The following is a 27,303-nucleotide window of genomic DNA, read 5'->3' on the forward strand; positions in this document are numbered from 1 at the left end:
GAGTATCAGAAAATATCACGGCAGAGTTAAATGAGTATTTAGAAAGAACATGTCTGAGTACTACCACTTAGGATTACAATTTCAACGCTTTAAAGTAATTAGAATTTTCATTGCAGGATCTATTAAAAAGGCTTTTACCTGACAGTAATTTGTCTTGTACTTATAGTTCATTATTAGAGTGGAGGCAAGAAAGGAAGACCTGAAAGGGAAGTGGGACTGATTTGCGCAGGCAGAGGGAGACAGGCAGAAGTTCTCTGCACCTTCATCCCTGCAGCGCGTCCATCGCTGAAGAGGCAGGAGAATCTGCCCCTGCTTCCCATCAGCCCGCACACGCAGAGCGCGCAACCTCACCTGCACTGCACCTCCCACTCACGTTTCCTTAGTAGACAATCATTGCAGGTCTTCTCTTATCCTGTTAACACTCAGAGATAGGTAATTTCTATGTTATTATGTTATTAAGATCAGAGATTACTATTTTTTTCTATTCATATAATTATATAAATAATTGAGTACTTCTAAATGCCAAATAACATACAAGGTACTTAATTGTGTATATTAAAACTAGCATCATGACTAGCATTCACATGCACAAATGCTCTCATTTGTACATGGAAAGAGAAATTTGAAAATAAGTAAGTTTTCTAAATTTCATCCAATAATTAAAAAATCTATCATCCCCATAAACAATGTCGATTTTCCTCTATCACATAACACTAAATGCTCCTAGACATTCACATTCCTGCAAGTCCCCACAACAATCAAATGTCCGACTTTCATTTCTTTAAGAGTTATTTATTTTTATTGGAAAGGCAGATAAACAGAGAGGAGGAGAGACAGAGAGGAAGATCTTCCATCCAATGGTTCACTTCCCAAGTGACCGCAACAGCTGGAGCCAAGCCAATTCGAAGCCAGGAGCCAATAGCTCTTCCGGGTTTCCCATGCAGGTGCAGGGTCCCAAGGCTTTGGGTCATCCTGCTTTACCAGGCCACAAGCAGGGAGTTGGATGGGGGGGAGGGCGGGTCACCGGGATTAAATCCAGCAACCATATGGGTTCCAGGCGCATGCAAGGTGAGAACTTTAGCCGCTATCACGCTGGGCCCCCAACTTTCATTTTTAAAGAACTTGTGTGTTAAATGCACAGCTTAGACTAATTGTCCAAGCACTGACAGGTTTTGTTTGTTTTCATCTTTCTGCACTTTTAAAAGATGTATTTCTTTTTGTTGGAAATGCAAATCAGATTTATGGAAAGAAGGAGAGACAATAAGAAAGATCTTCCATCTGCTGGCCCATTCCCCAAATGGCTGCAATGGCCAGAGCTGATCTGATCGGAAGCCAGGATCCAAAAACTTCTTCTGGGTCTCCCATGTGGGTCCCATGGCTTTGGGCCATTCTCTGCTGCTTTCCCAGACCACAAGCAGGTAGCAGCAAGGACATTAACTCGCTCCCAGGTGAGATGCAGGCACTAACAAGGTGAGAATTTAGCCATTGAGTCATTGTGCCAGGTCCCCTTGTTTTGGCCACTGACTAGTGTGTCCAACAAATACAGTAAGGAAATTGAGTGAATGGTGATATCATTAAAGGAAGTAGGGAACAAGTAGGAAGAAATTTGGGACTATATAACAGTTTGACTTCTGAGGTAACTCAGTCTGTACATCTTGATTTCTGGTCTATCCAACTTATTTCTGAAGTTTTGTATCTTCATGTCACAAAATAAGTTATGCTTTTAAGAAGTGCTATAATACATGAACAACAGCAACAGCAAGTGTTAGTCATATTAGCAGATTGTCATAGTTCCTGAAATTTTGTCAAGCATCATTTTAACTAACAAGGTCATTCTCTTTTCATGTATTTATCCAAAGGGGAATTTATTGCACAAATTAAATATAGAACAACTTCATGTGTATTCATTAATCTTTAATAGGCCGTCACTGTCATCCATGAATAATCTAAAAGCTCATTTTAGCCATTTGCTTGATCTCTGTCATCTGTGATTTCTTTTAAAAATCATGGGGAACAGACCCAGGAGACTTGTCCCCCCATCACTCCCTCCCCCATTGTGGAAGTACTAACTCAGGTGCTGGTACTGATGTAGCTGAAACTGGATGACTGCTAGGAGGATGAAGAGACGGTGTGGAAACAGTAAGTAATTTGAAAACAAAACAAAATAAAAATGCCTTTTGATCACCCAGAATTAGATGCAAAGATCTGTTGTTGGCTAGAGAGCAGAGTTAAGATTTATAGTAAAGAACAAAAATCCTTAATTTGCTTAACAAGCTGTATGTATCTGATGAGCTGTTTTTTAAGAGGGATTCTAGAATTTCAGTTTAAAATGTTTTAAAAGTAACTCAATAGTGGATTGGGAAACCAAGAGTAAACCACAACACGAAAATCTGCAAGACAGTTTCCAATTTATCTTTCTGCATATGGCCTACTTTAAAAATGAAAATTATAAAATTAGTTTTAGACTAAAAACTTACTTGTGACGAGTGTTGCTAAAGACAAAGGAAACATTACCTCATGGCAGTGGCTGGGAGCCTTACGGGAAGCCAAGTGACCCAAAGCTGAGCAGCTGGTAACCGAAGCCCTTCCTGTCAATATCAACTGTAGTCCATCTTTCCCCTTCGCCAGAGAAAACACAGCCACGCTGTGCTTACCCTGTCTGGTGTCAGAATGACCAAACTCTTGGCTTCCGTCCCTTCAGGACTGTGGAGAGAAGGCCAAGGAACATAAGCAGCATGCCCAGCCATCAGCTGTTGACCAGAAGGGGATAAGGAATGCCGCAAACTGCGAGCCCTTGCTTTGAAGGATTCTGAGGCCAAAATAGGACAAAAGGATTTATTATCATTATTATTAAGAGAAGAAGGAACATGATTTACATCTAGGTAAGTTTTTGATGGCATGGAGAAACTCACAAAGAAAAGCACTTGAAGATATCATGCAAACAAATATCCAATAAACGCTGACATAAACAAGATCAAGATCAAATGACAAAGATAAAAGAAAGCAGGAAATATCAAACATGAAATAAATAGGAACTGTATCATGGCTCAGATGTAAACACAAGCACATCCAAAAAGGCTCAGTGATGAAAAGTCCTGCACCGGAAACTTCACTTGAGTTGAGGTCATAGGCAATGACCACTGAAGAGTTATTATAGGTAAAAGAAAACTGAGAAGGCATGAAGATGCATACAGCTAGGTACACTGTATGATACCACATTGGAAACAAAATGAAAAACGCCTTAGAAACCCAAACACATAATGAAATTGTGTTTCAGTTCCAGTGTTAACTGCAATACTGAGAGTGAAGTGAGTTATTCTGCTGCTAATGTCCTAGTTGTGACAAATGAAACACGGTTGTATAGGATAACATAAGGAAAATTTGGGACAAAGGTATATGTGAAAAAGTTGCAATGAATCATCTTAGAAACTATTTTGTACATCTGTATCAAAAATGCTGGCTACTAGAAGTCAATGGAGGAATGTCTTCAAAACGCAAGACAAGCACTGATGCTTTTCCACGATCATCACAGCATTAGTCAACAGTGAGTAAAATTCTTACATTTTCATAATTAAGAACTTCTGAAATTCTAACTTCAGCACTTTCTTACGTAATTACTTTGAGACATTATAGCTTAAAAGAGGGAATGAACCAAGATAAGTTATGTTATGTGTTATTGAAAAATTCGGCATAGTTTAGGAAAATAGTAAATAGAAATTCTATATGATTAGCAGTACAAGAATGCTGTTAGTTTGGACAAATTCATTTTGGAGTTTGGTCTTTTAAAAAATAAATAAAAATTCTTGTAAAGTATCTAACTGGATATAAATGTCATTAACTTATAATAAATTGCAATAATAAAGAGAGAAAACAAGAGATTAAAGAAAGATGGGGGAAAAGGACGCAAGAAAGAAAATGAAAGGCAATGAAAATTTTCAGGAAAACCACAAAGTTGCTTAGAAAATAAAATAATCATTATTTCCTCTGCTGCTCTTTCAAAAGAAGAATGCTCTTTTCTTTAAGATTTATTTATTTTTATTGGAACGGCAGATGTACAGAGAGGAGGAAAGACAGAGGGGAAGATTCCGTCCAATGGTTCACTCCCCAAGTGACTGCAACGGCTGGTGCTGCACCTATCCAAAGCCAGGAGCCAGGAGCTCTTTTGGGTCTCCCACGAGGGTGCAGGGTCCCAGGCTTTGGGCCATCCTCTATTGCTTTCCCAGGCCACAAGCAGGGAGTTGGATGGGAAGGGGGGTCGCCGGGATTAGAACCGGCGACCTTATGGGATCGTGGTGCATGCAAGGCAAGGACTTTAACCACTGTGTTATTGTGCTAGGCCCAAGAAGAATGCTCTTAATCGCCATTCTTAGGTCAGTATTTGCTGATTTTAAGTCTACCAGCACTGTGGTAAGTACGCTGATGTAGCACACATCAGATGCTGGAAGACCACAATGTGGTGGTTCTGAGCTGAATCTGTAGAGAAGCGGAAGAACTTTGTATAGCAGGTGATGTATTCAGTGAAATGTAGGAATTTGCTGGGCTGCAAGAAAGCTATTTCAGAATGGTGTTTCAAACAGAAGGATATATATATATATATATATATATATATATATATATATATATATATGAAGTCCGGAAATAGGAGATTCTATGTTCACAGAACCAAAATAAATTGAGGTTAAGGGAAGTGAAACATGCGATTGTGCCAGGCTGTGTGTATGGAGGTGAGCAGGTGGGTGGGAGTACATAGGTGAAAAGTTCAGTCAGAAGGATAAATACATGAAGAAACATTTTTCTAAAGTTTGAAATTCAGCTAGAAGGATACATGCGTGGCTAAACAGATATTTCTAAAGTTTGACATCGTGTTCCAAGACTAACAGCAAAATACTGGAAGCAGGGAAGTCAGTTATTTTAAAAATTTTATTTTAGAATGATGATTTGGGTGCAATTTAAGCGATGTCTGGAAAGAAAGAAGGTGAATAGGAAAGTGACTATTGTAACAGGAAAAGCTTGGCCTGGGTTAGATTAGGACAAGGGAGAAGAGCATGGGCATAGCAGCCTTGGATTTCAGGGCACAGGTTGTGTTGTAATGGATTAGGTCGCTGCTGAAAACACTGCATCTTGTATTTCCTTGTCTGATTCCAGTCCTGGTTGTTCTGTTCTTCTGGATATTTGCTTGTGCATCCTAGGAGGCAGTAGCTGATGCCTCAAGAGCTTGTGCTCCTACCAAGTGCCTGTCATGAATGGATTTGTGTCTCTGTTTTTGAGTAATTTTATAAGCATTCATTTGCATTCCTTCTCAGGCCTTCATATATTTTGATATTCATTTTCTTTGTATTCATAAATTTATTTGTAATATTGTGGAAATGCTTGTTGGTCTTCTCCTCTGAGGGATATTAACTTGAAAAGACATTTATGTGGCTTAATGAAGTGTCTGCTCCTTATGTGTATATTCAGAAGTGTGCACATAGTGGGACTAGGATGCTAAAGGGTAGACCCAGGGCCAGCGTGACACCTAAGGTGGGCAGCTGGATCTCTGTCTTCAACAAGCAGTGGGTATACTCTCATTGGCTGGCATTCACACAGCCTCAATCTTTCTCCATAATGAGGCCACAGTGCCTAAGCACCCCACCCACGCAACTACATGAACCACACAGCACCACAGGCTCCTCAGTATAAGCAGAGAATCATCTGTGATGACCCACTCAGGAAACTCAGAGCCTCTGAAACTACCCCAGTCATTGCCCACACCATCCACCCTATTATACACTCATAAAATTCCCACAGTCACAGGACAAAGAGCTCCTACAATCACGAGGAGCAGCAGATCCACTCTGAGCCCTACACATCAACCCTCTCCATGAGAGAGCCACAGCACTCCCAGAGTCAGCTGTCTGCCCGAGAAAAGTCGGTGATACTCTGCCTGCAAAAATTGCATCCCAATTCCTTGCTAGAATGAAGAGAAGTGAGCTCTTCCTGGGCTCCAGTGACAACCCTGCCCCCTCCTAAATATCCAGTGCAGACATACTGTCAGTGAGGACCTTGGATTTATCCTTCCAATAAAATCCTCATCTCACACAAGGAACTATAGTCTCCATTTGTCTCATTAGCTGACTTCCTCCTTGCTGTTTGTCAGGTGCTTTTGTGAGAGGAAGAGAGAAATGCAATGTGCTCTCACTTCATGTGGTGTTTGGACATCCTGCTCTCTGCTAATGTTTCAGGCCACCCTCAAAGTCAGTGTCTCCTAGGAGGTTATCTCTAAGGCAGCATCATCAGTGGCAAGTGCAGCCCAACATTTGCCACACTTCCCACCAGCCATTGGCTGTGAGAGTCACAGATGATGTCTTGCTCTTTCAAGTGGCATCTTGATTGCTATGTCAAACTTCCAACACTCAATGTTCTTTTGAGAACCACACCCTTTTATGGAAATTGTGTGAGTGTGTGTGTGTGTGTGTGTGTGTGTGTGTGTGTGTGTGTGTTGAGTTTTGAAGGGGAGAAATGTAGAAAAAACAGGAAAGGAGGTAGAAACATCACTCTTATCTTTTGACCCACTCCTCAAATGACAACAACAATCACAGTTGGGACAGATTAAATACCTGAGAATAATTGTACATTGTGGCAGAGAATAAGTCACTTGAATCATCACCTGTTACCTCCCAGAATTTGCCTTAACAAGGAGCTAGAATTGGGATCTGGAGCTGGGATTTGAGCTCAAGCACTCTGTTTTAGCAGTTAAGTGTCTTAATGGTCATCCTATTTCCTAGGCCTGCTTCATGTCTCAGCTGTTCCACTTGTCATCCGCCTCCCTTCTTGTGGCTTTGGGAATGTTGTAAATGATGGCCCAAATCCCTGGGACTCTGAACCCACATGGGAGACCAGGAAGAAGCCAGTTGCTCCTGGCTTTGGATCAGCTAAGTTTCAGCCATTGTGGCCATTTGGGCAGTGAATCAACAGATGGAAGATCTTTCTTTGCCTTTGTCTCTCTTTCTGTCTGTAATATCTGCCTTTCATATAAAACTAAATAAATCTTTAAAAATGAGTAGCAGTTTGGAAATTTCTGTAGAGAAAGTTCAGATTCAAGTACTTACCCTTTCTTTCTCATTTATAAGTCAAGCACTAGACACCTGCAAAGTGCTTGGAAAAAATAGATATATAATTCAAGGTGCCTTTTGTTAGAAAAGATCCATATAAATCAATTATATACAAGGAGCCAAACTCCTTAGAAGAGGAGAGGGTTGCGTTCTGTGGAATGAAAAGACAAAATCGGGTCGATGTGGGCAGAAACATTGCAATTAGTTTTCATTTCATATTGATTTATATTTTCCAGGCATGGATCATATTCCTTTGTAATCAGATATTTTTGGTTGTGGGTCATGTAAACCAAAATGATTTATCTAGCATTCCAGAACATTTGGTTCACAAAAATGGTTAGAGTGCCAAGGGAAAGCATAGAATGGGTTGGAAAAAGGGACTCGTTGGGTGGTAGGCTGCCTACCAGCATGAATTGGAGTTATGTGTTGTGATGCAGAGACAAGACTGGAGAGCCCGAGGTAGAAACCGAGGACAGTCGGTCTACTGCGTAACACATTGGCTTAGCTGTCATAAAATGCAGTAAGCTTTGAGTCAGGTTCTATACATATAAATACCTTATCTCTTTGTGCCCTAAGATATGCTTACTTGACTATAACTTTTAATCTTACAGAATGCCATAACCTGGGGTTATTGCCAATATTGTCAGATATTTATTACTAATATGCTCTCTCTTGTATATTAATAACTAAAGAAGCTTCTTAGTTTTAAGTTACCACTAATGAATTATTACAGAACATTATTGCAAAGGGTTTTAAATATACAAAGTGCCAAGAGGACAATGAAGAGATACAAATTCATGAATACCTAAGATTATCTATATTTGAATCAGTAAATGCTGGGTGTTGGTGTGATGCGAGCACCACAGAGTGTGAGAGCATCAGGAGCAGGTTCAAGGGCAGGTGCTGAGTCACTAACTCAGAGGGTCCCAGACAAGGTCTAGGAGAGAAGCCAGCTGCCAATCAAAACAGGGAAAGGCTGCTCTCACCACAGGCAGCTTGAAAACATAGTGCATTCAGAATAAGTCAAAAGCTATAAAATGCTGGTAACTGAATTGTAGTCCAGCCTAGTAATTTGATAAATGAGAGATGCTCTACATTTGATGACGTTTCACTGAAAGGGAAATGGAGATCATGAGAATTAAAATGATGTGCAGATACAGCTGAAGATACCAGTTTTGCTTTTCACATGAAGCTTCTGAAAAACTGCTTACAGGCAAGGTATGAGTTGGTAGAACCCAAATTAATGCGGTAGGAGTATCCACTGTGATACGAAAGAACAGGGATCTGGGACTTGAACCCCAACACTTCAAATCAGCAACAAAGGTCACAAACCAAATACTTGCCGCACAAGTTGATAGCTATAAAATAAAATCATTTTTATATGAGAATAACTTCAATTTTTGTGCACGGTGACTGTCAATCAGCCGAAGGGACTGCAGTAATACCGGAATGTGAGGCTTATAAAATAAAACCATAGGAAAATTCACGAATTTGATTAATAAAGTTAGAACAATATGATGGTTCCCATATCTGGGGACTGAAAGTCATTAAGGGAAAGTTTAAAAAGACACATTTAATTTGGGGAAACAGAGAACACAGTGGGCAAAGAAAAGATGACTGTAGGAAGCGACCATTCTTAGTCACAGGACATGCCCCGGAGGGTCCGAGGGGGGAATTCCTTAGTCACAAGACATGCCCCAGGGGGTCCAGCGGATTCCTTAGTCACAGGACACGCACCAGAGGGTCCAGGGGGATTATGGCCAAGAAGAGGGTCATAGCTTGGTGTTCAGGTGACTTTGCACCTGCTACAGACAGGTGCAAGAGTTAGTGAATTAGGGCAAGTCAAAGTGAGGATACTGGGACTCAAAGGAAGGCAGCAGGTGAATGGCACACTTCAGTGGAGGAATTTTTTGGAAGCTATTTCTCCACATTTCCATTTTAGGTCAGAAATCTTAGAGCACATGTTACAGTCTTGAAAGAAGGAATGTCTTAAAATGAGTAAATGATGTAATTGACATTTTTGGCAATGAAAGATTGAGTTTTTGAAGACCAAGAATTCAACAGCAAAATTTAGCACAGAAATGTTGGACATGAAATATTTGTCAAATTCCTGCTGTGTTTGAAGTGCCAGTCTTTATTAACGCTTCATTTTTCCCCTCTGCAGTACTGTAGTACAGAGTAACCTTACAGCAAAATCGTGTCAGAGGAACAGTATTGATAATTTTATCAGACACATCTTAGATAATCCTGGATAACACCAGAAGGGCATATGGTGCATTTGTACTTCAAATTCACATATCCCAATGGAATTAAGTGTGTATTTTCTGGGAGATAGGTGTCCAGGGTCCAGAAATTCCAATATTCTTTGATACTTCTTTCAGAAAAGACAAAAATGTTAAAATTCTTTGTTTCAGATAGAGTGGAGAGCAGCAAGTCAGGGCTTCTTTTTAAGCATTTTTTCACTTTTATCATCATACCTTTTTGCAAACACAATGCTATCATTATTTTCCATTGTAAATACTTCAAAACACCCAAGTGTATTACCATTATTCACATTCTTTAAGGAAATAGCAATGCGATTTTAAAGGGCCACTACAAACTGAGAAAAAACTTAGCTGTGGTAAGACATGTGGAGATCATTTGGCATTACATTTCTTCCACAGAATTAAATGGTTTTTGGAGCCTTGTGAAAGAAATTTCCACTCAAATGGGAGAAGTTGTTATATTTATGTGGTATAAAAATAAATACAATAAAGTAAAACACAAGAATCCAACAACTTGGAACCTTTCTTTTTTTTTCTATCACTCTAACCTTAGAAAGGCAGTGATGCTGGGATTCCGTGAGAATAGGGAAAAGTATTATTGAGTGTCTCCTACGTGCTGGGCATTTCTAGAACCTTTTGATGTTGTCGGAGTTTTGTTAAACATCTTATTTTTACTTCTTGGTGCCAAAACTCAAAGGAGTCTTCAAATCGCACTCATGCTGCATGGAATCCGACACCCGTTAGTATCTTACAAGCATGTATTATGTAAGAATGTGCCTATAGACACTGAAGCACATCTTTGGCATCTGTAATTTTTTTATTCATTGCCTCATAAAACATGAAATGGAAGATTAGATCCCATTGAGCATTTCACAATGGCTCAATAACACATTGGTTCTCATCTGGAAAAGGAAATTTCAGAAGCACAAGGTGGGACAAAAGCTGATTTGAGATTCATACTGCTGTATACCTACTCCTAAGGAAAGAAAGGGAGCAACTAACACATCTACAAATCAGGAAATGGTTGAGAGAATCTGCCTGATTTGGGCACATGAAGCCGTTTTAGCACATAAATTCTTTCCTTTCATCTCTGACGGGTGTGGAAAGGATGCTAACATGTTTTTTGCAGATGATATGAATTATTGACTGACATAAATAGCAACACACAATAAATGATTCAGAAATGTGCTTTTTATTGAGTGAAGATGGCATCCGAAAAAAATATATACAAAAAATAATGTTTTCTGAGACTTGAAGATACAGAATTAGATATACCATTTATGTATTTGTGCTGTAGTTGATACTAAAATTTTAGGTTGCTCCTTATTTTACTCTAAGTGTTTTTATCACAGGTTAAATCTTTTATACTTATACTCAAATATGAAAAAATAAACAAAATAAATAGGAAATTCATTAAATCTTTACTACCTATGTAAAAACAAACTTTAAAATGGAGGGTTTTTTTTTAACCTATTAGAGAAAACTATCAGAAATTCACTGTACCTTTCAGAAATCATTCCATGTATTCTAAAACTAATTTGACAATGTTTTCTCTTGAAAGTATTGTATTAGTTGTTTTGGAAATGTAGCTTACCTAAGAGTGGAATTTTGTACCACAATTGAAATAATTTTCCTTTGTGTTTGAAAATGAAAAAAATTCTTCCACAGAAAAGTTAAAAGAACATGCGTCTTCCAAACCTGCCCTATAAAGGATACTTCAAGATGTTCTCTTGAGAGAGAAGAGGAATAGCACCCAACGAAACCAAAGGCAAAAGTGAAGAACATCCCAGTAAAATAACAACAGAAGACTAAATTGATTAACAACTCATTGCTAAAATGACAGGACCAAATTACCACCCATTCATATTAACCCTGAATATAAATGGCTTAAACTCATCAATCAAACATTATAGATTAGTAGATGGGATTAAAAAGCAATACCCATCTATTTGTTGCCTACAGGAGACATATCTCACTAGCAAAAATCAGCGGAAACTGTAGCTCATGGATTTTTATTATTTTTTTTTTAGTTTCATCTCTTCAAAATACTTTCTTCTTCATTAAATTCTTTTTTTAAAAAAAGATTTTATTATTACTGGAAAGCCGGATATACAGAGAGGAGGAGAGACAGAGAGGAAGATCTTCCATCCAATGTTTCACTCCCCAAGTGAGCCGCAACGGGCCGGTACGCGCCAATCCGATGCCGGGACCGGGAACCTCTTCTGGGTCTCCCACGCGGGTGCAGGGTCCCAAGGCTTTGGGCCATCCTCGACTGCTTTCCCAGGAAACAAGCAGGGAGCTGGATGGGAAGTGGAGCTGCTGGGATTAGAACCGGCACCCATATGGGATCCCGGGGCTTTCAAGGCGAGGACCTTAGCCACTAGGCCATACCGCCGGGCCCTTCTTCATTAAATTCTTCACTGAGTCGTGGATCATACAGCACCATCATTTTATCCACGCAGATTCTTGATTTTCTTTTTCATTTTTTCAGTGACACATTAGTCATTCAGTAGCATGTTATTTAACTTCATGGTATTTTTAATTTCTTTTTTTCTTCCTGTTGTTGATTTTATTTTGTTGCTTTTCATTTACGGGGATGTACAGTATCTGTGTAATGGAGATCATCATATCCAGATGTGAGGACATAATACAGTATGCATCTCTACTTCCAGATCAAAGAGGGAGTTACAATGACACTGTTAACTATATCTTGACAATAGGATGCTGGGCTCTCTACCATTGTCTGTGCCCACAATGATGAATATATGACTGTTTATGAAGAACTATACCATAATAATAATATAGGGGAACTCAGTGGTGGGGGATTTGGGAGGGAGTAAGGGAAATCCCAGTGCCTATCGAATTGTATCATAAAATAATAATAATAATGATGATGATGATAACATTATCAGTATCATAAATGGGGAAAAAGAAATATGTTAAAATGATAGAAACAAAAAAAGTGTAAAGAATATGAGCTGGAAAATCCCTTAGTGTTCGTTTGGTTCAGTTGCCTGAGGAAGTTCCAATGGGTGATTAAAGCTCATGTACCATGACTGCAGCAGAAACACACTGAAAACTACTCCTGGTCATGCTTTTGGCCAGCAAAGACTGGCTTTTCTACCACATGTCCTGCAGCCTCTACCAAAGCTGAACAAAACTCTGAGTCACTGGCAATTGGAACAGTCAGACTCTTGGCCTTGAGGGGCATGGTAATGGGGAGTTGTTGGAATGAAATAGTTCAACTGATAGTCAAGAAATGAAGATGATGTAATTTTTTTGTAATTTAGATTGGTCAAAAATTTTTTAATTGGCTCTAGGAATCACAATAATTCAGAAATGCTTTGTGTCGATATCATCTATAAACATGCACACATACATATGCAAACATGCATGATTTATGCTTAGAAAAATTGGTTGATATCTACGATGAATACACATAAAATTTACATGAAAAACATTTGTCATTAACAGACATGTACAATGTAATAATGCATACAGTAATACATGTGTATTCATATATTTGCAGACACAGCAAATAAATACTTGAACATATGTGTGACCAGATTATTAATGTGGTTTCTCGTGTGTAAGGCCATAGTAAACCTAAAAGTATCATAGAGAATCCATGAATTGAATTTTTAGACATCCCATAACCTAATAATTTCATTCTGAAGTATTTATAAAGCAGAAATTTATCAATATGTCTATGAAATTAGGTGTAAAGTGTTCATGGAGCATTATTTAGGATGCCCATAAAGGAAGACAACCCTGAGGTCAACCGTCAGCAGAATTAAAGAACTGTGCTGGATCTAGAGAAAGTAATTCTTCATAGTAATTAAAATGGATGAACTATTACTGTATCAAACAAAATAGGAAACTCAGATGTCGAGTGGATAGGAACAGACCACAGAAAATTTCATTCCGTATATGAGCATTACTTAAAAATCCAAACACAAGTAAAAGTATTCCATCGTGTAAGAGGTCGACTAGCGATTTCCTTACGGATTAGTGTAACAGAAAATGGTCAGGAGGGAAAACTCTAAAGCAGCGATGATGATGTTTTAGTATCTGAGCTCCATCTAGTTATGTTGATGGATTTACTTAGAAAATTGAATCCAATTGACTCTGACCTTCCTGCATATTTACATGTAAAGTTTCTAAGTCATCCATTTCATGATTGGGTGACTTAATACAAGTGGCTCCTTCTCGTGCCTCAACTTTTTCAACAAGAAAATACAGAAAGTTTTTTTGGCTCTGAGAGTTCCCAGAAAGATGACCTTAGCGATTAGAATATCTATAAAATCATGTAGACTCCTTCCTGGAGAGTGTGTGTATAATTTGATAATTGAAAGAGTTGCTTTCTCTAATAAAAAAAAAAAAAGACAAGACCCAAGTGGAAATTGTGAGGAGTAAGGGTTTTTATTAATGTATTTTTCTATTTACTCTGCAGTTTATTTGAAAAAAAAAGTGACAACTGAAATTATATTTACATATGTATATTTATCTTGCATGAAATGATATTTTTGAAATACATCATATTATGGAATGGGTACATAGTGTTAATTAACATATGCATTATCTCATATATTTGAGATCAATATTTCTAAATATCTCTAAGGTATATCAGTTAATGCTTTAAATCAGATTTAGCTATTCATTTATTCAATCTAGGTATTCTGCAGGGACCATTTCTGTAGCACAAAATTATACCAAGGATTGGAATTGCCAAGATTAACAGGAAATATTTCTTACCACTAAAAAATATGCAAAGTTCTGGAAAAAAGGAATACAGAGTATTTCATAAAAATATGCTGTAATAGAATATATAAAAGACCAATTAAGGTAAACATGGACATTTTGTAATATTAAATTAGGTCTGTAGCTACTACAGGGAGGTTTAGGAAAGGATACACAGTAAGGAATAAGACTTCAGACTGATGAATAAGATGCCAGTTAAAATACCTGTGCCCAACACTGTAAAACTTGGGTCCTATTTTTCCTTAAAGTCCCAGCTTCCAGTTTACTGTTTATGCAGAACTCGAGAAGTGGGACATGATGACTCATAGGGTTAAGTTTCTGTTTCACAAATTAGAGAACTGTATTGGGTGTCAACTTCTGGATTTCAGCCTAATTCAGCCCTGGCTGTTGATGGCCTTGGGGAATTGAAGTCATGAATGGACTGAGCGTATATGTTTTTGAAAAAAAGAAAAATACAGTTAGAGTAAGAAAGAACTTAGAATGTGGAATGGATTTTAAACAACTGAGAGTATTTTGAATTTTAGCTTTTTATCTTGATAAATTTGAGGCTACAAGTGTCATTGGCTAAGGCTGAAAAAAGGAAATAAGGCAAGGCATTTATTTGGCTTAGCAGTCACAGTGGACACTCTTTCAGTCACACTGCACTTCTGACACCTTGTGTTCGATTATTGGATCCTCGCGGCTGATTTCAACCCCAGCCACTGTCAACCCTGCAAGGTAGCTGTGATGCTTCAGATAACTGGGTTCTTCCTACCCAAGTAAGTACAGACCATGATTGAGTTCCTGGGACCTGGCTTCAGTTATGTTAGACCTAGACCTTGTGTTTTTGGGGAGTGAGTAAGCAAACGGGAATCATTTGCCCCACCCCTTTTTGTTCCTCTTTTGCTATTCATCTCCAACAAACATATAACATTACATAAAAAGAAGAGGATCATCAAAAGATCATAATACTCGGGGGGCAATTCATTGCTGTGAAAATAAATACTTGGTTCGTGTTTGTGTGCCTTAAAACACTCATGGGGAATCTCGTGAATATTTTCAGTAGGCAATTGCACACGTTGAAACACAATGTGCAAATTAAGCCTGAAACTGGTTCTTGATGAAGCCTACATATCACAGAACACTGAAATTACTAAATCAGTATAATCTGACTGAAGTAAAAATGATGCGTCTGTGGCCTGGGCATTTGTGTGCTTCTTTTTTCTAGCTAATAAAACCCACTCCTGAAGTGGTCATAGGGCAGGAAGCTTTAGGACTCACTGTTTTACTGCCAATATCAGGTCAAAGTGAAGATTGCATGGCAGTGGAAAGCACAGGAACAGAGCAGGACATCCAAGCTAGGTCACGTGGTCAATGTGCCCCCCTGTCCACGTTCTCCAGGCTGGGTCCCAGGACACGAGCCTGACTGGACTGAGTCCACAGCTCTCATGTCTGGTGTCCGGTGGGAACCAGGTGTAGTCGATGCTGATAGACAGGAGAGATAGAAGCAAAGGAAATCCAGTCTTCATTCTGCAAGTTCCATCTCTACTGAGAGTGTCTTCCTCCCTTGAAAGCCCCAGGGGCAACAGATGGCATCCTCTCACAGTTCCTTCTCAGACCACGCCTTGAGATGAAGAGGTCTCCCTGCTGTGGCTGGCTTGACCATTCTCAGTGCCCACTGTCTGTTTCCTGAAACCCCGCCTTTGCACACAGTACAGGAGAATCCAAGTACCTATGAAACTGTGTTACAGAATACAATGTAATTAATGAATTAAAAATAATAATAATAAAAAAATAAATAAAATAAAATAAAAAAAAAAAGGCAGTGACAGTGTGTCTTCTTTCCCAGTACAAGCTCTCGTCTGATATGGTGACAGAAAGAGAACTGCAGACTGAAGATGGAACCCAGTGACGTGTTGGTCTCTGAACGGAGAGCTAGGAGTACTGATGTCACTAGGAAAGGTTGTAGCAACAGAATCAGAGGGAAAAACATCCATCACATGAGAACACTAGGACGGGCTTCTTGCTGATGCTGGAAGAGAACCGGGGTGAGGGCAACCTCAGTTCTTGTCTCACATCACAGAATCTCCATGCAGACAGGGACAGGGAACAAAGCAAGAGACCACCTGCCACAGCAGCCTGAAAGGTGGCTTGAAAGGAGGAGTGGACAGTGAAGTCCCTGGGAATTGTCCTTCTCATGTACAGAGCAGCTCTCTTGCATTGGCTGTTTTCAGAAAATCAAATTTAGATTTAATCTGTTGGGGGAGGAGTGGAGAAACTGCTACCGAGAGGGTAGGGATGACAACCCTGTCTAGCTTTGCTAAAGCTACATGCAGTTAACTGACTTGGCCTCCAACTGGCTTAACTGCTTCCTAATGATTCTAAATGCCCCTTAGCCTAACTCCTCACACAGGGGTTTTACTGGTATGTTGACAGCCAGAACCAGGTAACAGAGGTCAGGGCAGAAATGTAGATGCTCAGCTGAAGAGCGGTGAGCTGTTGGGTGTGAAGATAGGAGGAGCAAAGAGTTTGAACCTATCAGAAAGAAGAACTAGAACTAGTCAAGTGATTTTGTCAAGTTGCTGTGATGAAAACAACACTGTTCTTTTTCCAGTGATTAGGATCAACTATGACCATGATCTGTGGCTGAGATTTTTCCCAGGCTCTTGTCGAAGAATAAAAAGGGTTAAGTTTTGATTTTAGTTTTCTGTAGTTATATGTTTATTTCAAGTTTACATCATTATTCAGCTGTGGATTGCTTTAAACTTCAGGATATGAAGAGGAGGGATGGATTTTTTGGAGTTTTAATACTAAAGGGCAGTGACAAAATTGTACTCTGCATTGAGAAATACAATGTAAAATTAGCAGAACAGACATTGTCAAGGATTTTAAGAAATTACCTGTCCTACAGATTCTCAGGGTCACAGAAAACACATGGTAATTCCTACAACATAATTCCCATTAATTCTTGTTAAAGTGGTATTAATACAAAAAGGGCATGTTTTAATATGGTTCATTGATACAACTGTAAAGATAAATCACACTTCCATCCATCACTCTCTACCACCTTTGTTCCTTTATTTTCTTTTCAGTCACTTAGCATTTTTAATTCATATTAAAATCAGATGGTTAATGCTCCACTAAGTAGAGTTTTGCAAGCAAAGAGTAAAAAGATCGTAGTTCCGTGGACATGCAGGCCAGGGCTACAAGCAGTATCAGCTGAAAAGATGGCCATTTTGTTCAGATAGCATACATTTGTAAACACTTACAACTACAGTCATATCTCACTGTGCACCACTGATTTGACAATAATATAAAGCAAAGTTTGACAAAATTATATTTGCAGCAGTACTGATATACACAGCCATCTTCTCTTTTAAAAAATTTTAGCAGCCACATATAAAGGAGAAAATACAGTATTTGTGTTTCTGAGTGTAGCTTATTTCATTGTACATGAGTATACCACATTTTTAATTCATTCAACAGATGATGGTTTACTTGATTCCATATTTGATCAAGTATTATTTTAAATGTTTTTCAGATTCATTTATTTTTATTCAAAGAGCAGATTTACAAAGGGAAGGATTGACACAGAGAAAGACTTTCTATCTGCTGGTTCACTTCCCAAGTGGCTACAAGGGCTGGAGTTAAGCCTCTCTGAAGCCAGCTGCCATGAGCTTCTTCCGAGTCTCTATTGCATGCAGATTCCCCAAATTTTGGGCTATCCTCTACTACTTTTCTAGGCCACAAGTAGGGTGTTAAATGAGAAGTGGAGAACTATTAGATGACCTGGAATTCATATGGGATCCCAGCAAAAATTTGGCCCCTGAGCCATCATCCTTGAGCCAAATCTTGATTTTTAAAAAAATAGCAAAGTTAGAAAGGAATAAAGCACAAAACGTGCAGGACGTGGGTAAGTGTAGCAGCCAGAAGGCCAATGCCTACAGTGATGGGCGCTTCAGCCCACTGCTTGACGATGATTGTTTCTTAAACAATGGCCACTCACAGTTCACCACAAACAGCAAACTCATTCATGGGTGGTTGGTCAGTCTCAGGAGAGCAACAGGAGTAATAACAAGAAATTCACATTTGAAAATATGCTTAAAGGGATTTATTTAAAAATGCTTACACTCAAAGTCAAATCAGCAAAATGCTATTCGTAAGTGGCTTTAAATAAATAATGATAGGGAGAAGCCAGCCTTTCTATGCTGTCGGTGTGCTGCTTGCTCATTCACTCACTGTCAATATGTCTGAGATCCTGTTTTCTAAAAGTAGTCACTTATCTAAAGCTAATACTTAAAAAATCCAAGTTGGGGTTGGGGAGGGAGAACAGTGTTGAGTTGCTGCCCACGTGGCAAACACAGACAAGCTCCTGGCCTTCAACTTTGACTCTGCCCAGCCCCAGTGAGTACAAACATTGGGGAGAACCAGCGGATGGACGAACAAATCTCTCTCTCTCTCTGCCTCTGTCGCTTGGTATGTCTTCCAGTTAGCCTTTCAAATCAATCAATCAATCAATCAATCAGTCAATCAATAAATCTTTGAAAAGCTGGCAGATACAAAAGAAACCAAATATTCATATAAATATGACAGGCAAAAATTTATATTCGACTTAACACTGATGGCACTTAGCATCTCATCTAAGTTCGCTGGCACTGCTGGAGGTTCACCCTCCTTTGCGCTTCTCAGGAAGTTTTCCCACTTGGTTTCATGTGATCACCACTGAAAGTCTGGGTTTGCGCACTGACATTGGCTATAGATCCATCCTGTCAGACCATCAGGGATACGCTCACATCCTCCAGGGTCCATCTTCTCCCTTCTTCAAAAGCTATTTGCTCAGCGACACTTCAGAATGACACCACTTTCTCTGTGGAAGTCTGTTTCAGGAAGCAATCGTAAAGACTCACATTCATTTTGTCACTCTGTGGTCTCAATAGGAGAACAGATTTGAAAATATTTTTTTTCTAGTTGCACAGGAACTCCTCAATTCTCTATCAGCCTGCTGAAGTTTCACAGAGGGACTGTACTGCTATTTTCTGTGAGGTGTTCCACAGTAACCTCCACCCTAATGCAATTTGTTAGAGCTGAACTTCAAGCTCTGTGGGTCGGAAGGATAACCATTTCATAGTCAGTTTTTGGAAGCTCCTGGTGTCTTAACTTTTGAAGTCAATTTTTACATGTCTCATTTATCCAATTTCTAAACTAATTTTAATATTTTTTGGAGGAAGCTGGTTTTAAGGCATAAACAAATGCACGCAAGGATATGGAAAGATATCACCACTGTAGAGACCAAATGTGTGTGATTTTGTTTTCCGTTTTGGAACTGCTTGTTGTTGCTCTTCTGTTTCTTTATTCTTTCTTTTTTTCCCCTCTGTGATTACTTTCCAGGTACTTCCAATGTCAGCTATATTTAAAGCTGCTTAATCTCATCAATTCAAACGGTCAATCTCAATATAATTCAACCTGTTCATTTAATTCTGTCTACATTGATAAAATTATTTTACACATGGCTAAGTCTTGCTCCAATTCCTTCTTTTGTTTTAAGGAATTAAGAGGCATAAAGAGATAGTGAAGAAGGAGGTTGGGGAATGGAAGGTGGAAGGGGGAAGAAAAGGAGGCCAGAGGGAAAGAGAGATGGAGAGAAGCGAAGAAAGCGTAGTTTTCTGCTCATTACAGAAACCATTTAAAATTCTGATTTTTAAAAAAATATGTTGAGCTATGGGAAAGTATGTAAGCTTGTTATTTTCTTTTCCTGTGGATTGTGACTCCTCACTTCATTGAGTTGTGCTTTGTCATCATAAGCCATGATGGAAGAGAGCATAGATTCTCAAAACAGAATTCAGGGGCTACCACTGCAGAGGTTGTATGTAGCTCTATACTTGTCTGTGTGCGGGTGGGGAGTGGACCTTGATTCTTCTCTACCACTTATTCTGAATTAAGGAACATGTATGCAGTCATAGAACATGGGCACAATCCTGTTGCGGCAGCGATACTGCAAGGTGAGCGGAATATGTTCATCAGAGTGAATCACCGTTCTCAGTTACTGTCGATGAATAATTTGGACATGGAAGGAGATGAGACTAGCAATTCCCCCAAAGCCTGTGCATCCCACCCAGTGCAAGATAACAGCTCAATGAGCTGTTTTTCTGAAGTAGTTACAACTCTACCGAGCTGTGGATAAATGGTCGAATGAAATGACATCAACACAAACGAACTTTTTCTAGGAAAAGCATAGGGAGTTCACACACCATTTCCCATACTCTCATGGGAAAGGCCAGTTTTGCATGTATTTATAAATCCAGTCTTTGATTTATTTATATCTAAATTTGTTTGGTATTTTGAAATGGTAGTTCAAAATGATTGCAGCATTTTTCTAGTTCATTCTTCAATTAAAGAGATAAGTAGCTTGCTATGCGTTGATTTTGTATCCCTATGAGTTTTGTGTTATTGCCTTTTAAAAACATTCTTCTTCCAATATGGCTTTCTAGAAATAGAGATTCAACTTCCCTGCCCTTCGACCCTTCCTGTATTGCTCCTCCTACCATTTTCCCCTGTGTTGTCACAGTACTACAATCTCTTAGCGCAATTTACAGGGTCTCATTTATTTATTTATTTTTACTGAAAGACAGATATACAGAGGAGGAGGAGAAATAGACAGGAAGATCTTCCGTCCAATGATTCACTGCCCAAGTAAGTGCACCAATCCAAAGCCGGGAACCAGGAACCTCTTCCGGGTCTCCCACATGGGTGCAGGGTCTCAAGGCTTTGGGCCGTCTTCGACTGCTTTCCCAGGCCACAAGCAGGGAGCTGGATGGGAAGTGGAGCTGCTGGGATTAGAACCAGCGCCAGTATGGGATCCCAGCACATTCAAGGCGGGGACTTTAGCTGCTAGGCTACCACGCCCAATGTGCAGGTTTAATTTTCTGGTATTTAAATGTGTCATGATATGACAATTATAGGCAAAGGTAGACAACCTAGTAATGTATAGATTTTTTAGAAGTTTCGTTGGGAGTCCTCCTTTTATTTTGGAGTAGAGAAGCACCCTGTAAAGTACCTTTCTGTCCTAACCTGCTAGTCTCCCTGTACAGTTAGTTCACCTGTAGGAATGTATGTACATATATTTGTTTACAATGTCTATGTGTGTATATATATATATATATATATATATATATATATAGTACTTTGCATATTGACTGCTTAAATCAAAGAGAAAAAATGATATTTGTCTTTTTTGTGAGTGGATCACTTCGCTTAACATAATAGTTTCCCGCTAGGACCATTTTGTTGCAAGGCAAGATTTCATGCTCCTTTTAGGGCTGAGTATATTTTACATTTTTTAAATTATTTGAGAGGGAGAGAGAGAGAAAGAGTAGGAAAAGAGAAAGAGTCTTCACGCATTTCTTCACTCTCCAAATCTCCCAATGTGTCATGTGAGGCAAGGACGTGGAACTAGGAGTCTGGAACGCGATCCCATTGTCCATGTGGATGTAAGGACCCTATTACGTAACTCGTCACCATGATATCGCAGGTCGGCTTTGTCAGAAACCTGAGTCAGCAGAGCTGGGAACAGAAGCCAAACATGGGACAAGGACATCTTAACACTGTTTGATAGAGTTGACGAAATGCATGTTCCAATACCGCCTTTTAAAAGTACTTGCTCTCTTTAGCATTTTTTCCAATGTCAGTTTTTGTGCCAGTTTAATATTATGTTTGCCATTTTTTAGCAGCATTTTAAGATATTTTTCATCCTCCTCTATGAATGTATTATTTAGCTGAGAATACCCACTTGTGAGTAATTAATGAGCCAAATTATACACATATTATAAAATTAAACCTTAGAAAAGCTGTGGCACACCTGTAGGATGAAGCTTTCCAGCAGTCTTATTTTACAAATCAATAAAGACACTTCAAAACTGAAGTCGCCGTGCTTTGTAAGTGATGAAGAGCATCCTGCAGGAAAGGAGCGCTCTGGGCCCGAGCCAATGCACATGGTGACGCAGCTTCAGAGGCGGGGGCCTTGGCAGTACCAGCACACAGGCACCAGACTTCCTTGACTGGTTGTAGAATGTCTCCTTGAGAGCGCTAGCTTGTTTTAACCAAGTGATACCCAGCACATTTTAACTGAAATGCATTTATATTTACTCTTGAGACTATACGAAAATCAAGATGTCGGAGTTTACAATGCATGATCAATTAAATAAATAAAGCATGAAGGAACGCATATTATTATTATTATTATTATTTTGCTGTTTGGTGTATGATAAAGAAGTTTCACAGACCCATCAGTAAGCCAGAAAAGGATTTAATGACATTTTATATTGGCCTGCCTGATGTCTGATTTTGTAATATTAACTGCTAATTTCTATGACCTTGAGCAAATCAGATTATACATCATAGCAAATATTTTACAAAAGAAGAAGGAAATAAGCATCATTATAGACTAATTTTTTTATGTTTTGAAAAGTGGAAATTCATTCCAACTGATTCAAACACTTGTTGAACTTTCTTAAACTAACAAGCTTTTTTTTTTTTTTTAAAGATGTATTTATTTTTATTACAAAGTCAGATATACAGAGAGGAGAGACAGAGAGGAAGATCTTCCATCCGATAATTCACTCCCCAAGTGAGCCTCAACGGCTGGTGCTGCGCCAATCCGAAGCCTGGAACCTGGAACCTCCTCCGAGTCTTCAGGCAGGTGCAGGGTTCCAAAGCATTGGGCCATCCTTGACTGCTTTCCCAGGCCACAAGCAGGGAGCTGGATGGGAAGTGGAGCTGCCGGGATTAGAACTGGCACCCATATGGGATCCTGGCGCATGCAAGGCAAGGACCTTAGCCACTAGGCCACGGCACCGGGCCCAAACTGGCAAGCTTTTTAAACTGAATCATCCTCTGTAAAATATTACATTTACTTCGAGTTGTATAAATTTGGTATTTTTTGCTGCTCAGATGTTATAATGGTACATGGTAAACAATTTACTAATTTTCTTAGCTCTTGTGCCTAAAATTTAACCTAATATGAGCAGCTGATATTGCAAAAACTATAGGCAGATTTTTAAAAAATTGTCAGGACTTGGAAAATTGTCAGCATTATCTCCTCCACATAACATAGTTATTACCTTTTTCTCATTGAATCATTTCCTTCTTATTAGAGAATAGAAGATTTTACAGGGGAATTTGAATTCTTAGCCTGTAGTTCATTTATTGTTATTATTGTTCCAGTTATGATACCACTAATATTTTGAAGACAAGGCGTGTTGTCTCTTGGATTTTTCAAATGGGCATATGACATTACCAATTTTCATTGACATATGCTGTCGTTTTTCTTACAAGGAAGAGAAGAAAGAACTATTTCTGATACTTATTTTTCTGTAAAAACAAAACAAAATGAAAAATAGAACAAAGGTAATAATAAATTTCATCGTTGAAACTTTTAATGTTTTAAACATGTGTCTCAAAAGTATAGAATTTAGAGCAATATTATAAATATAAAAGGGGCTTTCATCATTATAAGGGAAAGATGGAGGGTGAAAAAGTTTTATGAATCAAAATAAACAAATATCCGATGGGGCCCAGCCTGGTAGCCTAGTGGTTAAAATTGTTGCCTTGCATGCATTGGGATCCCATATGGGCACTGGTTCATGTTCCAGTGGCCTGCTTCCCATCCAGCTCCCTGCTTGTGGCCTGGGAAAGCAGTTGAGGATGGCCCAAAGCCTTGGAACTCTGCATCCACATGGGAGACCTGGAAGAAGCTCCTGGTTTCTGGCTTTGGATAGGCACAGATTCAGCCATTGTGGGCAGTTGGAGAGTGAATCAATGGACAGATGATCTTCCTCTCTGACTCTCCTCCTCTCTGGATATCTGCCTTTCCGAAAAACTAAAATACAAATCTTAAAAAACATCTCCAGTGGAACTGTTTTCTAATTGAACAAAAAGAAGGAAGCCACAATGACATGCTTCCAGGTATTCTGTTGACCATGCATCCACAGACGAGTTGGTGTGCCTGACCCCGAATCCCTGGTGTGGTGTGCAAGGCCCTTGACACTGCGGCTCGCATCCCTGATGGAGGACAGCACTGCTGGACCTCCATGCTTGATTTCCTGCTTGTGTTTATTTTTGCTTGTGTTTTTAGTGGATCATTAGCTTTTCTTCCATAGGTTAACGTTTGGTTTTTTAAAGACAATAAAATGGCTTTAAGATTTATCTTAAAACCTAGGGTGTTTGTACTTTGCCAGTTTCCCCAAACATTATTATATCCCTATTCTTTAAGAGGTTCTTGTAAATCCAACAGGCCTTTGGTGGCCAGTCTGCCTCTCTTCCCACATCTGCAGACTCCAGTCAAGACCCACAGACACTGTTTAATATGGGAACACCCAACTGTGCCCAAATATTCATGAAACAGAATGATATGTAAGTCATAGAACTTGCTCCACTGTTTCCACCATAGAAGTCATCAAACCCCTTTAATAGATACTTTCATCATTCACCAGGAAATGGCTTACTTTCCATACATATTATGCTTGAATTAATTTACAATGGTCATAACATCATATCATCTTAATTAAGGCAAACATGTGTTATTTAACCTTTTGGGACTGGCTCATTTCCCTTAGCATTATGGTTTCCAGTTTGGCCCATTTGGCCACAAAGAACTGTATTTTTTTTTTTAATAGCTGAGTAGTATTCCATGGGGTAGATGAACCATAGCTTTCTTATCCAATCCTCTGCTGATAGGCATTTTGGCTGCTTCCATGTTTTTGCAATTACTGATTGTGCTGCTGTGAACATAGGAGTGCATGTTGGTTTCTCATAAAACAAGTAAGTGTTCTGGATATATTCCTAGGAGTGCTATTGCTGGATCATACGGTATGTTGATTTTGAGTTGTTTGAATGTTATATGTTGTGTATAAACTAAAATTGAAATGTCAATGAGGTGGTCACAGAAGGTGGTTAAGAACTCGCATATATTTTTAACATATTGGTTACTCATTACTATGTCAATTAATTCCATAATGATGTAAATTTTTGCTGATGATATGTTGGAGCTTTTAATTGATCGGGATGATACTCTGCTGGCTCTGTCTTCAAACCAGAGAGGGTATACCTAAGCAGCCATTGAACTTGACTGGACAATAAGAGGATGGACTCTATGTTTGGTATATGCTTGCAATGGGGGAATCTCAACTGAACTTGAACCGTGGTTATGCAACAAGGTGGAGGAATCCACCGTGGTGGGAGGGTTTGGGGAGGGGTGGGGAGAATCCCAGTACCTATGAAACTGTGTCGCATAATACAATGTAATTAATGATTAAAAAAAAAAGACTATCATTTGAAAAAAATTACAATGGTCAAGTTGAATGATTAGCTAGACTTTTTATTTTTTAAAATAAAATCACAGATAAATTTAAATAAAATCAAAACATAAACATTAGTGGTAATTTTAAAACAGACTCCCAAGATATGTATAAAGCAGCCACTATGCTATTTCCGGCATTTTATCAACCAAAGTCACTTTGCTTATCTCCCTGGTCTGAGAGCCCGGGAACTCTGGCAGTCCATTTCAGTAATGTGCACTTGTGGCTTGTAGAAAGATTTTCTACATCTATATTAATCAATTGATTCATGCTTTCCTGTTAGAAAAACAAAAACACAATGTATTCTTTTCTAAGTAATAATATTTTTCACTTAAAAACAAAAAGAATTTTGGGGCTGCTGTGGTGGCACTGCAGGTTAGGTCACCACCAACAATCCTAGCAGCCCTTAAGGATGTGGTTCAAGTCTCAGCTGTTCCACTTTCAAACCCCACAAGGGAAAGAGCTCCACCCCAAAAGACTGGGAGCAATATAGACGTCAGGCACAAGGGGTGCTCAAGTTACACACATTCTGTCCACCCAGTTACAACTCTAAGGGTTCAGATCTGGACAACACTGCATTTAATAATTATCCAATGTAAGTGCAAATCTCTGCTCAGGAGAATTATAACTCCGTCTTGGATTCTGTTTCCTTTCCTGCAACTTGACACTTTCCAGGCTGTAAGGAGAAGGAGCAGCTCCACCCACAGTAGGAAGAAACGGGGACCTGTTATGAATAGCAAAAGGCATCTATCCCTCGGGAAATCCCTGGCACCAATCTCCCTCCACCCCTTCACTCCGTCGGAACATTCCTATGAATAGTTGTCTCCCTTCCTCACACTCAAATCTCTGGAGCCTTGGGAGCAGATAATTCTTTATTTGTTTGCCTAAGGACCATACATTCGCATTACTATCAATTATTTACAATTTTAGTTCTATCTCTATAAAATGAAGAAGTAAAGGTGGACTCTCCTAGAATCAAAGAATCATTCAACAGTTCCACTAGAAGCAGCTAGGTCTGGTTTTGTACTGAAAGGGCATCCAATCATTTTTTTTTGTTTTGTTTTGTTTTGCTGTTGTTTATTTTCTGGTTGTTTCTCTATTCATGATGAAATTGCTATAGAATGTGTGTGTGTGTGTGTGTGTGTGTGTGTGAGAGAGAGAGAGAGAGAGAGAGAGAGAGAGAAAGAGAGAGAGAGAGAGAGAGAGAGAGAGAGAGAGAGATTCATTTGTTTGAAAAGGAGAGAGAGAGATCCACTTTCCATCCCCTGGTTCACTCCTGGAATACCTGCAGCTGTGTAAGCTGTCTCAGGCAAAGGGCAGGCGTCAGGGACTCCATCCAGCTCTTGCATGTGGGCGGAAGGGTCTGGAGTATTAAAGACAACATCTGCTTCTTTCCAGTGTTGCAGCTTTGAATTGGATTGGAAGCAGAGTAGCAGGGACAAATTAGCACTCCTAAACGGGATGTTGTCATCTCAGCCGCCAGCTTGACACGCTGCTCAGCAGTGGCGATCTGAAGATAGGTCTTCATCACAGAAATTTGAGTATTAAGAGGTTTGATCTGATTATTCACATCAGTGTGGCAGATTCAAAACTAAGGATTGGAATCTGTTGAGTTTACTTTTCAGAAATACTTCAGACACAGTTTTGGGTGCTGAAACATATTTTCCCAAGAGGAAAGATAGATTTTTATTCAACCAGCACACATACCGCACAACATTTCCCTAAGTCACTAAGAGACACAGTAAAGCTGTTGACTTATGAGTAGTTTATGAGAGTCACAGAAATATTACAAATATCTAACTCAATCTTCAAACTCAGCATTGATGAATGAGGGTGTTTTTGGCCTCAAAGTAAAGA

Source organism: Ochotona princeps, chromosome 12 (assembly GCF_030435755.1).
Source record: "Ochotona princeps isolate mOchPri1 chromosome 12, mOchPri1.hap1, whole genome shotgun sequence".
Classification (NCBI taxonomy): Eukaryota; Metazoa; Chordata; class Mammalia; order Lagomorpha; family Ochotonidae; genus Ochotona; species Ochotona princeps.